The sequence below is a fragment of the Solanum pennellii genome, chromosome 12 (genome assembly GCF_001406875.1).
Source record: "Solanum pennellii chromosome 12, SPENNV200".
Taxonomy (NCBI): domain Eukaryota; kingdom Viridiplantae; phylum Streptophyta; class Magnoliopsida; order Solanales; family Solanaceae; genus Solanum; species Solanum pennellii.
This window is the reverse complement of record NC_028648.1, coordinates 11,449,059-11,464,154: the sequence shown is the minus strand read 5'-3', so window position 1 is coordinate 11,464,154 and position 15,096 is coordinate 11,449,059. Positions and strand designations below refer to the sequence as shown.

The 15,096-nt window shown below is 36.3% G+C and overlaps 1 pseudogene; it reads left to right on the top strand.

Moving 5' to 3' along the window:
* LOC107006095 overlaps positions 1 to 14,787 on the top strand; it is a 42,971-nt pseudogene extending 28,184 nt beyond the window's left edge.
* Positions 14,788 to 15,096: the final 309 nt, after the last annotated feature.

The following is a 15,096-nucleotide window of genomic DNA, read 5'->3' as shown; positions in this document are numbered from 1 at the left end:
ATGCACAAAATGATCCACGAAATGCCTTAAGAATTAACTTATGAATGATGATAAAAAGAAGCTGAAAATAGTGAGCAAATTTCCAGCATTTGGTAGGTTGGGTTCGGCCAAACAAAATGGTACAAAATGCAATGAAATATGAATGTAAAATAAGTGAGATCACTAAGAATTGAAACCAACACATCATAAAATGAAAGCTACAGAAAAAAAACAACAAAAGATTAAGTAAAAAATGGATTGGAAGAGACTAAATTTCCAGCCTGCTGGAAATTGTAGTCTCGGCCAACTTTTTAAAAAATGAGGTTCGTTTAAATTTTTTTCAAATGTGAGGTCATTGGGGATTGAACCCATGACATCACTAACTGAAAATTTCATACAAATTTCGTGAGAAATATGCAAGGAAAAATAGATGTAGTGAGTGGGGATTGAACCCACAACCTGTTGAATGGATGAGAGAGTTAGGAGAAAAATAAAGGAGAAAATATATGTGGAGAGTGGGGATTGAACCGACAACCTCTTGGATAGGTGAGAAAGTTAAGATATAAATTAAAAGAAAAAATAATGAGCTTGTGGGGGATTGAACCCACAATCTCCTTGACTTAAACGAAAAAGGAGAGGAGAAAAAGAAAGGAAATATTATGGGGTTGATGGGGATCGAACTAGGGTCCCCCAAATCTGAAAAATGTGATTATCAAGTTTAAAATAAGATTAAGTGTTGTCCAAGGGATTCGAAATCGGGTCCTTGCCCGATTCCGTATTGACACATAAGTCATACGTAGGTAAATATTTAATGAATGCTGCCTCTAAAGATCGAAATCAATATCTTGGCATACGTAAGTATTGCAACACATAATCTTGGGTAAATATGAATCACTTAGAAAACCAATGAATGAAGCCCCATGGCTTGTATATATAGACTCATAACTCTAGAATACGTTTAAAAGTAAGTGAACCTAAGATGTATGTGATGAAATGATGTAACCCTAAAAGGGTTAAGTAAGAGTGTGAAACACACTAAATGGCCAAGTGCATTGGCGTATGATGAAATGAACATTCATGTAAAATGGGGTGAGTAATTATGAAGAGCAAATGTTCTAATGTTAATGAATGTGGTGACAACATGATATGAGGCTAATGTAAAAGATGAGAGCAATCTCAAATGAGCCTAAGTAAATGTTACCAAACCGTACTCACCTATGAGAGTGTAAAGTTAATGAAGAGACTAGTCTCTATGAACACTCAAATGAAAGTATTGAGATTAACACACTTAATATTAATGATGAGATCAGAAGTCATCTATTAAGCTATTATGTCCTCATACTAGAAACCAGCTTCCATGACGTATGAGTTGAATGTAATGGAACTTTATACTAAGCACCGATAGACTAGCTATGAGCGGTGATGCCTTCTTTCGGGAAGGGCAGAGGTTCACGTAACTCTCATGAGATGAGACTGTCCGTCAATGCCGGGTATGGGTCTCCTTATATCTCCTAGTCTTTGAACCTATACTGCCAATATAGGGATCTGGCGGGGTTCAATTCCATGTACGCTAGCATATTTTGGGTCGATTTGGCCAGTAATTCCACCTCTTTTCGGTGTGGGGTTTCATGACACTGGATTTCATTATGCTCACATGATCTATGTCGGTTAAAGTTAAAGTTCCCCATGAATGAATGAGGCCACCCTCAAAAGATGCACATAATGAAATGAATGATACCAAAAGTGTTAGGATAGGATAATCAAGAGGTGAGCTAGACATAAGTAATGACACTAGGTCATTCTTGATCATTGCACAGCGAACCCGATGAAAGTCTTAATCTACATCCTAGGTATAGCTGGTGTTTACACTAGACTATGAATGAAATAAAAAGAAGTACGTACGAATGAATGAAGCAGAATCTGTGTTTGCTAAAGAAGGCTCCCTAGTCGAGGTCCCATATGTTGAGCCATCAATTTTGGGAAGTCTTGATGTCAAGTCCATGATTCCAAGGTCTCATTGCATTTGAACGAATGATATGAAAAAAATGTTATGTGTTATATGCAATATGTTATGTGCTATGTGTTGTGTGCAATAGGATAAGTATGATGATGCATGTTACGCTCATGGCATGACTTTGTTAATCCAAATTTGGAAATCTCACTAACTTTACAAATCCCAATTTGGCAAGTCCACTGACTTGACTTTCTATAATCATGTTGTTAGGAAAGAGTTGTTCTTAATCATGCATGTCCTTGGTGTGTGCTTGCATATACCCATACTTAGTACAAGTGTGTACTAACCCTATACAACTCTAAACATTTAGGTGCAGGCACATGTGGACGCTAGAGCTACAGAATCAACGCTGCAGTTATTCGAAAGTCGAGCATTCATCCAGACTTGGTAGGTCCTCATGCTTTTGAGGATTCTTGCCCATTTACATTCTAGCTTAGTTGTAGGATTGAGCTAGTGGAGTACGTTCTACTAGCGTTTCTTTCCTGTTTTTGTTCAGACTCTGTATTGGTGCCATTTTGGCAAGTACATCTTTATCGCTATAATACATTGTTTCTTTAATTTGATGATCTTAATGTTAGATGGTTGATGGTGAACAAATACGTATGTAGTAGAATGTTTTGTAAGAAAGTTAAGAAACAAAAAGTTTCAAATTTTCTGCTAAAACTAACCTAGACGAAGTAAGAATGACGTAAGTAGGCTTGTCTGCTACCTCTAAGAGGTCAACGACGCCGGTCTCGTCTAGGGTCTAAACTCTGGTCGTGACATAAATAGGTGAAATTTAGGGTTGGTAAAGAGGGAGAAAAGGTGAGCCAAAACGGATTCGAAGCCCATCCCTCCAAAAATTAAAAATTCCTTTCCCCAAAATAAGGGGACACCCCTTCTGCCAAAATCGAATTTGTCCTTGAAAGGGAAAGAGCAATGGACGAAACAGATTAACTTTACCGTCCTCGCCACTTGACGTGGCGTGATCTCTTATCTTCAAGGACAAAAACACGTCTGTTGGACTGCTGCTTTTGCAGAGGTCATAAAAGGACCTATAGAAATAGTCGTTAGGACACGCGCCATTGGAGATTTTGCGCTCACGATGTGAAGGAGATGAAGCGCATGTAATTACCGCTTCGCTTTGGTATTTCTGGGTTCGTTAAAGAGGAAGAAGAGAAAGAGTGATGCTACGCGCTCCTGGATCGACTTGCATAAAAAGAATAGAAAGAAAGAGGCGAAATGGGTCTACTGACAGGTCGGTTAAGGAATCAAAATTGGGGATGTTGAATTGTGGGCTGAAAAAATGAAAATAGCGGGCCGATATTGTTAATTTTGGGCTGACTGGGAACTAATTGGAGAAATCCTTCAATAGTGGACCATTTAAGTATTTAAAGCACTTGGTTAAAAGACGGATTGACAAAATTTAAATTAGCGAGTTTTTTAAGCTTGACGGTATAAGTTAATTGATTCCGCCTGGCGAAATAACTTACGACTATAAAACCGTTCCTGACCAAATTTTGAAAATACCCTATAGAAAAATTGAAATGATTTTGGGACGATTTTCGAAATATTTGTAAAATACTAGTTATATTCGAACTTTTATAAAAACAAGAGTATCACTTCAATAAAATAACGAGAAATGTTTAAAATGACTTATCCAAAATATTTAAAATTTTACTAATCATTTCGAACCGCCTAAAGCTTGAGAAATTCAAAAATTAATTCTGGTCGGCGAGGGTCAAAATTGGATGTTAACAATAGCTTCCATGCTTACATTGTAAATATGTTTCTAATCTACAAAGGATTTAGATATTTGTTTTTTTTTTTTGTAAAAGTCTAAATCAGTTAGGGTTTAATGATTTAGTGGGCAACATTGTTTTGTTGCTTAGTCAAATTCTAAGTCATCTAGAATTAGGTGGTTTAGTGACGGTGTGGTATCCCCTTAGCAAAGTCTAAGTCATCCGGAGCGTGGTGGTTCAGTGGGCGGTGTTGTATCTGCTTAGTCAAATTCTAAATCATCTAGAGTTAGGTGGTTTAGTAGGCAGTGTTGTATCTCTCAGAAAAAGTCTAAGTTATCTAGAGGTGATAGCTTAGTGGGCAGTGTTGTATCTGATTAGGCTCTTCAAGCAATAGGGTTATTGCTTGGTCGTGAGATTAATAACTTCTTCGCACATTATTGTAATCGGGTTTCAATTTTGCTTGTGAAGATTAGTGAAAACATTTGAAAATCATGTGCAACAGGTTGTGGTTTTACTTCCTTGAGCAAGGAGGTATCCACGTAAATTGCTTGCGTTGTGTTCTTCATATTGTTTACTCTTCTGCACTGTTCTTGTTGTGTCAAGTGACCTGGTTTGTTGACTGATAGTGGACGCCTACATTCCATCACTTCTATTTTTGTCTTCATTTACAATACTTGCAAACCTGCTTGTACGAACCATAGAAAGTTGCTATATCACACTTTTTCCATTGTGTTGTCCATAGAGGATTGCCTCGCTGATACTGGATAATCTTCTACAAAAATCCAAAGTAAAAAATGGTATCATATGCATAAAGATTCTTAGGGTTACCCATGATGTTGTATTCATATTCATTCGTTTCCTCTACGCAGCCTAGCATGCCAAATGTTTTGTCTTGTGTTTCCTTATATATCTATTTAGGTCTAATGTTTCATTTAAATTGTACTAGATTACATTACATGTCAAGAAGACCATGATATGCTTTCCCAACGCTTAGTAAAGGTGGTGAGTTAGCTTTCAATGGCCTTCTTGATACAATCTGTAACACAAGGGAGTAATGCGAATAGTTACACACTTACACTGCTTGACAACCCATTGTAAGAGTACATATATAGCTTCATATGTTAGTAGAAGTTCTCATATCTTAAAGGGGTGCAATGTATCATGTTATGATATCGGGGTTAGCAAATTTTAAGTCTAAGTTAAACATCCTTTGTGAAGATAGAAGAATTTTGCACAAAGCTGTATTTTTGTATATTACATTAACCATCGTTAAATACATAAGGAGGAGCAGATATTGCTACAATACAAAGGAAACTAAATGAAAAGAATCAAAGATTACATGAATAAAGGATACAAACAAGATATGGAAGATCTAAAAGATTGTAAAAATCAGAAAGAGTAAAGAAAATATATCCTGAGATTTTCTTCCTTATTATGCCCCCGCAAGATAGGTGGTGGTTCAACAACACCTATCTTGGATCAGTGAGACAGAAAACTGGCAGAAACACAACGAACAGTACGAGACTTATCTTGAACCAACCCCAAACAAAGTGATAATCCAAGTCAAGACGCTTCATACATGTGTGGGAAGCTGATTTTAGTAGACGAAAGTGGCACCAAGTTTATCACACCAAAAGTGTATGGTATGGAGAAGCGGAGCTATGTGAGAAGATTGACAATCCAAATTGTTTCAACTGTAGTATTGGAAATGGCTCTGTACACAACTTCAGTGGAGGAGTGAGCTACTGTTCGTTGCTTCTTAGACGACCTACTCATAGGAGAACCGCCGAGTAAGACAACATATACACCAATAGAGCATTGGCCATCAGGATTCCCACCCCAATCAGAATCTGAAAAAAGTGATTAGGTTTAAAGGTGCAACTGGTCAAATGAGTAAACAGAGGTGATTGGTACCTTTTAGATACCGCAGTATCCTTTTTGCAGCTTGCAAATATTGATAGGAGGGTTTGTGCATGATTGAGATAAAAGATTGACAGTAAAGGCAATGTCTATCCTTGTGATCGATAAATATTGAAGAGAGCCAATGAGCTGCCTATAGATTTTGCAATCAGTAGGTGGAGATCCATCATCTAGTTTCAAAATGGCCGAGGAATCAGAAGATCAATAATATACTCCTTTTGAGAGATATACAAACTGGTGGATTGGCGACAAACTTCAACACCAAGAAAATATGTCAAGAGAGATAAGTCTTTAAGAGAAAATGGACAAGACAATGCACCATTAATATGATAAATCTTGGACTTTGAAGATCCTATGAGTATGATATCATCCACATATAGGAGAAGAAATACAACAGAGTCTGTGCCACAGCGAATGAATAGAGAAGGATCTGATTGTGAGCATACAAAACCAATAGAAGTGATAAAGTTCTTGAACTCTGTACACCATGCACGAGTATCTTGACGGAGTCCAATAATTGCTTTGTGAAGTTTACACACATGATTAGGATTATGAGTGAACCCAGGCAGTTTATCCATTTAACTTCTTCAGCTAGAGTTCCTTCAAGGAAAACATTATTTACATCGAGCTGATAGAGAGGCCAGTTAAAGTATACAATAAATGTCAGTTGGAGAAAAATTGTAGTTGGCTTGACTACTAGGCTGAAAGTAGACGTAAAGTCAACACTGGTCGTTGATGAAAACCCTTGGCTACCAATCTTCCTTCGTATTTGTGTATTGAGCCATATTATTTGTGTTTAATTCGAAAAACCCACTTGCATCCAATTACATTCTGTGCTTGAGATTTAAGAACTAAACTCCAGGTATTGTTTTTAACAAGAGCGGCAATCTCCTCACATATAGCATCACGCCAAGGATCATGTTGAACTGCCTGTTTGTAAGTTCAGGAAACCTTGTTGTGTCAGTAGAAAGAACCAAAGAAGAGTAGTATGTAGGCCTTTTAGGCTTAAAATATTATGATGAGAGCGAGTATCAACATGTTATAGGTGGTTGAAGGGGAGAAAAACTTACTTGTTGCAAAGGAGAGGCAGAAACATCTTCACTCAAGGCAGGAATAGTCGCAGAGGATAACAGACTACTCTCTTCATTCTGGGTACCAGAAGGAGATGTGGAATGCGAATGTGTTTGAAATGGGGATGAATAAGATGATGGTGGCGTGTACTCTGTCGGTAAAACACGTGCTGACATAGGCACTAATGGAACATCTGTTAGAGACACGGGAGGAGATATGGTTTCATGATGACATGGTTGGTTGGTGGTTGAGTTATCAAGCCATGAATGTATTCCTTATGGTGTAACCTGAGGTAGCCCATGAGGAATAGATCAAAAGAAAAACTCGTCTCCTCAAATATAAACTGACGAGAGAGAAATATTTTAGAAGTAGATAGATCAAGGCATTGGTAACAATGGTGGGTGACAGAGTAACCAAGAAAGATACAAAGGCGATATTTTGGTTTCATTTTATGGTTATTATAGGGTTTTAACAATGGATAACATAAGCAACCAAAGGTACGAAGAGAGGAATAATCGGGGTTGACATGAAAATGGCTTCAAATGGAGACTTTCCTTGAAGTATAGGTTTGGGCATATGGTTGATGAGGTACACGACAGTTTGCTCACAAAATAGAGGAACAAAAATAAGATTACGATGAATAGCTGGAGCGCATAAAACTTCTTTTAGAACAAAATTATGAGAGGAAGTGGGCAAAGTAGTATGGCATGTGTGGTTTATTTTAATATTGTTACCATCACCAACTATAACATTATCCTTCCATCTGTACTCAAAGTAAGCGTTCAGATTCTGAGTATTTGAGGTAATGTGATGTGATGCACCAGTATCCATGACCTAATTTGGATTAGTTGATCTAGTAGTCGATGACAAATTGGCTTGTGGTTCATTCATATTGTGACTTCGAGAGCGGAAAACATGAGCAATATGTCCATATTTGTCACACAGTTGGCACTAAACTCAAGATCTATTGTTGGAGTTCCGAGAGAGCCAATTATTATTATTGGAATTGCTGATTATTGTTTCTTCCCGAATTGGGGTTGTTTGATGGACTAAATAGTTACCACCAGATTGGTTGGTTAGATTGTTGTTCTGGTGTTGTAGATCAACTTGTGTTGACTGCTGATTAAACTGGGCAGTAAGAGGACCAGTAAGAGGGGGCATCTCAGGCTTGGGTGTGTGAAGAAAGAACAATTCATGACTGCTGAGTTTTTCATAAGCTCTTCATAAGTGATGGGATTTTCACGAGCATAAATCGTAGAGCTAATGGCATCATATTTTGGTCCAAGGCTGCTAATCACTTTGATGACAAGTTCATTAGTGTAATGGGAGATCCAGGAATGGCAAGTTCTTCTGATATGGCTCGAATCTCATTGAGATATTGAGAAATGGACTTGGTTCCCTTCATAAGGCGTTTCAGTGAATCACGAAGAACGTAAATACGAGTTTGAAATTTTTTGGCATTTTTGCGCTAACCAAGCTATATGAACAGAAGATGCAGAGGCAATCAGAGGGGCTATGGTAGGATCAACAGACGTCATAAGAGAATGACGAAGAAGGTGTCGCCTCCATGGTTGATAGTTTGGATCAGTTGGAGATGGACAAGAAAGGCACCATCAATGTAGAAAGTCAGATCATAGCCAAGGCAAAGAGCGCTAGCATCAAATTATGCCTTCCAAGTGACATAGTGGGTGCTGCCAGCAAGCCGTTTAGGCACTTGGGTAGGCTGATTGATGGAAAAAAGTTGACTTCGTTGATTTAATGATTCATGATTATTTGAGAGGGGAGAATCCTGAGTTTTGGTTACTGGTGGTAGGATTGGCTGGAGCTTGAAAAGACGAAGTATTATTGTCAAGTTGTTAGGCATGGTGGGAAAAAAGGAACAAGATCGCAAACCATTAGAGCGTGAGCTGCTATGATACCATAAAGATAGAAGTATTTTGCAGAAAGTTGTATTTTTTTATGTTCCATTAACCATCTTTTAATACATAAGTAGGAGCAGAGATTGCTACAATACAAAGGAAACTAAATAAAAAGAATCAAATATTACATGAAATAAGGGATACAACCAAGATATGGACAATATAAAATATTGCAAAATCAAAAAGAGTAAAGAGAATATATCCTGAGATTATCTTTCCTTATTACTTTGGTTGCTCAATCACTGATTTATATCACCTGTTTGTCGTACTACAGTTATGAAGAAAGAGAAATGAAGAAGTTTGTTCTTCATCTGTAGTCTTATCACATTCTTACTTAGTACCATCACTTAATAGAGTCTGCATACGCCTTTTCGAGCAGAGTTGGTTGAGCCCTGAAAATGTGATAGATGTGCTTCAGTTGGGAAGGAACTGTGATGCACCATTCTAACACTCCAAAAAGTCAAGACCTAATATAGATACTAACATAAGTGTTTAGGGGTTTATATATTGTTATAAGACCTAAAATAATGTTTATAATTCATCCAAGAAGTTTTAGATCCAAGACGTCAAGGAACGTCCATGACGTTCGGAAACTAGCTTAAATGAACTAGTTGACGTCGCTAAGTTTGGTGAAGTTTTTGGTGTGTCAAATGAAGTCTAAAACTTCTAAAAAGACTTTTTATAGATAGAGTATAGTATATAGGGTCTAAATATCCAATAACAATGCCCCAAGGACCACCCAAAGGGTCCTTGAGGAGGACACCAATATGGGTGGGTAGGCTTCCAAAGCAGCCTGCGTCAGTCAAAAATCAGTTGGCTGCTATGCGATACGAAATCCACACGGCACCAAATAACTCTATCATTTTTCAAAAATAAAAATGTGTGTTGTCCTCGCAACGCGAAGCCACTTCTCAGATTCGGTAAAATCATATTTTTGACATTTTGACTTCACAAAAAGACCAAATTAAGTGAGGGTGTTTTGGGTAATTTAGGGGGTGATTATATATAGCCTAAGGGTCATTTTAAAGTCATTTTTCACTCATCCAAACTCAATTCCCAAAACAAAACACAAAAACTCTCATCTCTTTCTACTTTCTCTCTCCCCAATTCCTCCATTGAAGAAGGAAGAAAGCTTGAAGAAGAAGGTCAATTTCTGTAGGATTTCACTTCAATTTCGTGGATTTATCTTTATTAAGGTATGGGTTCTTCACTCTTGGCATTCCTTTCCCCAAGAGGTCCTTTCAAAGTTGATTTCTAAATTACCAATTCCATGGGGTTTTCCAAATCTAATGGGTTTTCTCCTAAACTTCAAATTAATGATAAATTGTGATTTCCTATGACTAATTTAGTATATATTGTTGATTAATTGATGTTAATTGATGCAATTTCATGTTGATCATGTTTATTTCCCCAATTTCCTCAAATCTTGGATCTTGATTGTAAATTGATGGGAATTGAAGTATGAATTGATCATTAGACTTGTTTTATCTATTCTAATTCAAATATGGATTGACTAGGTCAAGGTATTTTTGAATTTGGATCAAATTCTTGATGATTCATGATGAACCCTATTTCCCCTAACCCTAGGTCATAAATTGATGTTAATTAAATAGTGATGATGCAATTGACCTAGTTATTGTGTTAATTACTAATTATACTACACCTATTGTTGCAAGTAATTGGTTGGTTGATGGTAGAATCATGATGATGGATATTGAAGGAGATTGAGTAAGTATTTATGATCCTAACCTTTACTTCAATTATGATGGCTTGTGATTGATGATGTAGTTCAATTGAAGCATGACTTGTGATTAGCCTAAGGTGTTGGTATGATGTTGAATTAAAATGTCTTGACTATGTGATTGTGAGATTAAGTTTTAAGATAAAATGATATAAGGTTGGTTATAAAGTACCTATGTGCCTTATTATGACATGATGAGGATGTTATGCTAATCTCACCTATGAGGGTAACCATGTAAGGATATTCTAATGCAATTCCTAATGAGCTAATGACAATGACTATACAAGGGATTAGACCCTATGACCTAAAATAATCTTATGACTGATAAATAAAGACATTTCAAAAGGGACTCTATCTTAGCACCGAGTGATCTTGTAGATGAGGGGTGACACCTTCCCAAGGAGGGAAGGTAGGGTTCACCAGTCCTCACGGGGTGGATAGCCTCATAGTCCAAAAAGGGCATAAAGTGATGTTTCCATGACAGCCCCCAAGCTCCATAGACTATGTTGCCACCATAGGAATACTAGCTAATGGATCCACCTAGATGCTATGTTCATGTTTGGTTCTACTTTGGCTGGTAGACCACCTTCCATCGGTGTAAGGTTACAACACTGGATTCCACACTTAGTTCTTGTGGTCTATATCGTTTAAGGCAAGTGTTCTCGAAAGTAAAATGAAGTAATGGACTATACACTAACTAGGGTGACGTGAGAGGTTTGACTTAGCCTAGGTAGGGGTATGGGAATCCACCTATGCCTTGCATTAGTTTGCCTTGAGGGAATCCTTAGGAGGTTGTTCTTGTGTTCTTATAATGTATATGCTATGAATATGATGACTTTACATGTTAATGATCCTATTGTTTTTAGTTTCATACATGAACATGCTATTGGTCTATATTGCTAAATGTGATGATGACTACTATTGATGATATGTTATATTGAGTTGGACATTGCTTATGATCTTTTGTTTGGTTTACTTGAGTGAGTAAGGTTATGGGGTTTTACTTGGTCATTGCACTTGTAGGCTAAATGATGGGTTATGGGTAAGGGTCTTGCTTATGTTATGATGTTATGAACACTTATACATGCTTGTTGATGTTATGACATTGATGTTGGAGTTGTTTTGATTATGTACTCAACTATGTGGATATGCATGTTTACTTGACTATACTTGTTAATGTTGGTCTTGTGTTGTACATAGGTTTGACTTATAGATTATGTAATTGTTGGTCTATATGGGTTCGTGATTGTGCATAAGGCTTTTCAAAGTACTTTAGCACGGTTTTGAAGAAATGTCCTCTTTAACATGATTTCAAATGTTTTATGTGCATATACTCATACTTAGTATAAGTGTGTACTAACCCCATTATTATGTTTACTACAAATTATAGGATCCGGCCGTTGAGCTTATAAAAGGCCTTTGAAGACTGCTTGAATATTTCCAAAGTGTTCGGTAGGTCCTCATTTTCCGAGGACGATGCCACTATCTTGTTATTTGATGTTGTTTAGTCTAAAAGACAATTTAGTCCATTCTCTTTCTTTGTTGACTTTGTATATGCCTATATAAGGTCTTTATTGTAATGAAGTACAGGTTGAACCTAAGATGTTTTATTCGAGTTAGATGGCTTAATATGAGACCTATTTCTAGACTTCTTATAAATCTATATGGTTTATATTACGTATGTGAAATAAAAGTAGAAGCCTATGTATTGCTTTCTACACAAAGGGTCTAGTATACTCGATATAAATATTATGTTTATGTAGACGTCTATGTAAACCTCAATGTAGAAGTATCATAAAAGAAGTTCTAAATTTTCCGCTAATTTAACCTATGAAATGTAATGAGGAATGCTAAGAGGCTAGTCTTAGTCCTCAAAGAGAAAGATGACGCCAGTTACATCTAGGGGGTTCTTAGCGAATGTGACAACCATGACTTATAGTTGTTTGTATTTGTATGGTAGTGAGGAACTTCATAACCATATCATGCTCCAAGGGATGGAAGGTGATGAGACGTGCTAACCCTATGCTTGAACAAGAACTTCTAGAATATGTTGTTGATGAAGATTCGATAACACAGTAACTAGCTAACACTTCATGTTTCGGAGAATGTTACAACTTCCTAAAAGTACTAGTAACAATGACTATCTTTCTGGCACCTATGTGCTTACTGTTTAGTGTAAAAACATTTGCTTCTACATGGTTATTGGAACTCTTTACTTTTGAAGCATTTGTTATGTATCATTTGTACCTCATTGGATTAATCAATACCTATTTCTAAGGATTCATTTGTTCGTACTCAATGGAGGTACAAATTTTAATGATTCAGACATTTTCATATAAAGGAATATATTCATACTAAATTACATTTTAATTCCAAAGAGCGACTTAAAAATCATTTTAAGGGCCTCAAAACTATATGTTGGAAATATATACACCCATTGATGGGTTGATTAGTAACTTGCTCCATTGATGAAGTAAGTTACAACTCCACTAAATAACTCCCTATAGTAAAAGAAGAAGATTTATGTGTTCTTGAATGGAGTGGGAGTTATAGGATAAGGACTGATGTAACTATTGAATGAATAAGAGTTACAAGTCTTAACCTTGTCCTACAAAAGGGAGGACTTGGGATCATCCACAAACAACACAAAATAACACAAGAAAAGAGTTCATTAGATAAAGAGTGTAGTTGTTGTGAAAAATAATACAAGACTCCATAGTAATCTTGTAAGAAATCGTTTAGGCAATTGGTGGTGATAGCACTTGATCCTACAACAAGAAGGTATGTATAATTCCGCATAAATCTCCGGGTTCAAATCTTTGTTTCAATCGGAGCAACTTTTGTTATATGTGATTATCTTTTCACCATTGCATCATAAAAACTTAGAGATATTTCGATTTTAGTACTTTTCGAAAAAGTTTTTCATTTTTATATAGACGTACTGAATTTCGGTAAAGTTATCTACTAGAGTGGACTAAAAATCTGGAAAAATCCATATGTTAATGAAAAGATATTTTCGACAGCTTTCCATCGATATATTATCTGTAAAATTCTGATATAGGATGAAGGAGATATGGGTATTGAAAGTTGGCTTCCAAAGAAGAAAAAAAACATGCAGGAATTTTCAGCAAGACTGGTCAACTTTCAAGCTCATATTCTCCCCCTTTCTGTTTTCTGATGTGGGCAAGACATATATCACTGGAAAGATACTTTCAAAACCTTTCCAACGATATATTATTTGTAATTTTTTGACGTAGAATAAATGAGACATGAGTGCTGAAAGTTCACTGCTTGAAGACATAATTGGGAATTTTTTTTTTCGTTCTAAATGTTTTCCTGGAAAAATTTTCAAAATAAATAAGTAATCCATGATTATGGTTTATGCAATTTGTGTGGGACATGTATACATAAATTGTTCAATATACATGTCTCACACAAATGACATAAACCATAATCATGGATTACTTATTTATTGAGTGGGAGTTCTTATTGATAGACAATTTTTCTTATTTAGAACTATCATAAAACAGTTGATTTAAAAAATAATATTGGTGTGCTTAAAATTACATGTGATGAAAGTAAGACAAACTTAGAATTTTGAACATGGGATTCTAGCTAAACGATATTAATTTGGATGCAATTTTGCGGCAAATAAAAAAAATGTGTTTTGTGCTATGTCTTCTATGTGCGTAGATAAACTTATGAAATGACTTCAAAGACTTTCATTGTTGAATTAAATAAGGGTGAAAAATTAAATGGTGATAATTATGACATTTGACATCGTAAGATTCAATATATTCTTGAAGAGCAAGAGGTTTTGGAGACCCTAAACCATGTGATGGTCGAGACAGCGCGTGAAGACACCCAACAATATGAGAGAAATGTTGAGAATTTTCAAGTCCGGAGAAGAAAAATAGTATTGCTTGCATAACATTGCTGAGTAGTACGGCTGATGATCTTATGTGTGAGTTAAAATCTTATCCAGCAGCCCAAGCCATGTGGAAAGCACTGAAAGATAAGTTTGGTGACACTTCTTCTACAAAACTTAGGAGGTTGACCAGTAAATTTGACACATATAGACTGCTCCCTAATTCATCGATAAGGCAACATTTAAGACAGATGTCAAATGTGATACGAGAACTAAAATCACCTGGTTATAATCTTTCTAATGAACAACAAGTGCAAACTGTTATAAGATCTCTTCCTGGTAGTTGGGAATATATGAAAATTCATATGACACACAATGAAAGAATCAAGTCTTTTGAAGACATTGAGAACCATCTTGTTCTTGAAGATGAGCATCGTGACGCTTCAAAAGCAACTGATCAAACTTTTCTAGCTGAATCTGTTGGGACTTCTAATCCGAAGCAAAAAAAAAAAAAGGACAAGAAAGAATGGAAGAAAAATGGGTCTGATAATTAAATCAGAACGATAATCTAAATTTAAGAAGAGAGGAAAATGTGGTGCTAAAAAGAATGTTATGGCCAATGTGGAGCGTTATTCTTGTCACAAGATGGGCCATTTTGCGCGGAATTTCTCAGCTAAATAAGGTAATATCATGCACTAAAATTCCTCATTTTGCTTATGCCTCTAGTACTATATTAATAAAAAAATGCTAATACTTTGTGGACTGTTGACTCAGGAGCCACAAACCACATAGCTAGAGACAAAGGATCATTTCTTGTATAGACTGCCTTCAGGGAAGATGGCTTTATGTAGGAAACAATGCAT